Source organism: Cicer arietinum, chromosome 4 (assembly GCF_000331145.2).
Source record: "Cicer arietinum cultivar CDC Frontier isolate Library 1 chromosome 4, Cicar.CDCFrontier_v2.0, whole genome shotgun sequence".
NCBI lineage: Eukaryota > Viridiplantae > Streptophyta > Magnoliopsida > Fabales > Fabaceae > Cicer > Cicer arietinum.
In genome coordinates this window covers 44,539,534-44,541,974 of record NC_021163.2, presented here as the reverse complement: position 1 = coordinate 44,541,974, position 2,441 = coordinate 44,539,534, and positions in this window count along the sequence as shown.

Sequence of the window (2,441 nt, the reverse complement as noted above, 5' to 3'; positions counted from 1 at the left end):
AGACTGATGATTCCTCTGATTCTTGCCCTCCATCAGCAACAACACCACCAAATAATCCAACATCAACATCTGAAAAGGCACCAACAAACACTAAACCTACCACACCTTCCAAATCTCCTTTCTCCTTTGAACCCTCACAATCAACTCCCCCACACCAAAAACGGAGATTGATCAATGAAATTGTCTCCCCTCTTACTAAACAAAATGAACCCCCCTCTCAATCCAAACCACAAACAAAACCCATAAAAACAAAATCTGCCATGACAATTGCGCAGTTCCTTGCTCGAAAGAAACATCCAAACCCTCAAAAGAGAAAAACCCTCGCTCCAAAACAAAACCTCAAACACTGTCAACCCGCCTCTCCAAAACATTCTTCACATTGTTCCCCACCCCAACCTCAAGAATGTTCTCCAATTCTAGAACATTCTCCTATTCAAACTCCTTTTTCTCCTCCATCACAAGAACGTTCTCCAAATCAAGAACGTTCCCCTGCTCACTCAGTCCTTCCTCCAGAACCCTCTCCCCACACACAACCTTCCCCATCAACACACGCCAAACGATCTCCCACTCCAGAACGATCCTCTACCTCCACCTCTTCTGAATTTGAACCATCCCCACAACCTAAAAAATCCAAACAAAATACTCCACCTCTGATTCCTTTCAGCAAAACCAAACTTTTCAAAGACAAATGGGCTCAACGCCCAGTTGGGATTGGACGAGTCTTTGTCTTTGACAATCTCATTATCGACGGCAATGTTGTCCAACATCACATTGATGCTCTTGGATGGACCTCATTCTTGCAAACATCTGAATCTTACTACCCAGATGTTGTCTGTGCATTTTATTGCAATGCAATGACATTTGCTGACAAATCTCTTATCATTTCCACGATTAAGACTCCTCCCACTGAAAAGTTAATGGCTGATGCTATGAAGGATACAACTCAGAAAAAGAAGAAACCTATCTATTCTCCTCATCCCAAGAAACCTCAGCCTGCTAAAGGTAAACAAGCTGAAGACTTTGATCTACCACCTGCTTTCCTCAAACGAAAAATCCATGAGGCACGAACCATGGATTTTGCCTATTTTGATTCAAATGGTTTTTCATTTCAAAATCATTTGCGGTTTCATGGTTTGGAAGGCTTTCTCTCCTGCTCTCTTGACATATATCCAAAGCTCATTAAGGCATTCTATTCCAACTTCAATCTCACCGCCACAGGCTTTGAATCTGAAGTAAAAGGAAAGAAAATTTCCATGTCTTTTGAGGAATTTTCTGAACTTTCAGGTTTGCCATTCTATGGTGAACCTGTTGATGGAAGAACCGAGGCAGATTCTACTGATGAAGCATGGGAAACATCAGTAGACAGGCACACTGCTGTTCAGGACCTGATGATTGAGGGATTCGTCGAAAAGCTATCACTTCCTATAGGTCAAATGAAGATCCAATATAGGATGCTCATGTACGTACTAACACAGATGTTAGTGCCTAGGACTCGGAAGAATATGCCAAAACTACTCTCACTTTTGGAGAATCAATTGTAAACCAAATGCAATTGAAACGAATAAACGGCATTTGGACTCGAGCTCAGCCAAATGCTGAACAAGCTCAGCCAAATGCGGAACAAGCTCAGCCAGTTGAAGCCCATTCTGAGGTTTTAACTAAGTTGTTGGAATTCATGGAGAATCAAGCTGCTCATAATGCAAGAGTAGAAACATCTCTAAGGACTCTCTAAGCATCACTCAATTTAGTTGCTCAGGATGTGGCTGCAATACAAGAACACTTAGGCCTTAAGCTGTCATTTGAAGATATTGTAGATATAGGCCGTCAAGCAACAGAAGATCAAAACCCAACCAACTTAGATAGCACTGAACCTCCTGGAGAGGAGACACTTGTTGAGGCTAATACAGCAGTCTCTACCTCTCCCGCTGGTAATAATAAGGAACAACCCTAGATTAGTTGACTAGGATTTTGGTTTCTTTGTTGTTTTGTAATGTTCTAGTATTGTATTGAAATGTTCTATTATAACTTTGTCATATTCTCTTCTGTTTATATCTTTTTGCTTTAAATGACAAAGGGGGAGAGTTTACTACATTTAACTTGTTTACTGCATCATATGCATTGTTGCTCTGATACAAAGTACTGCATTATAACTTGTGTTGCTCTGATACCAAGTTCTATAAAGTTCTAAATTGCTCTGATACCAACTTCTAAATTGCTAAATAGCTCTGATAATGTAGTTTGTAAGAGTTAGCTTTGATTGTGATAGTTATGATACTGTATGTTGTAAATAGCTCTGTATGCTAACCTGTGTGAAATAGATCTGATACTGCACTGCAAAATTGATAAAATCTTGTGTAGCAATATAGGTCTGATACTGCACTGCTAATTTGATGAATTTTGTGTTGCTGCTCTGAAACTGATTTGGTACTCTGATATTAATT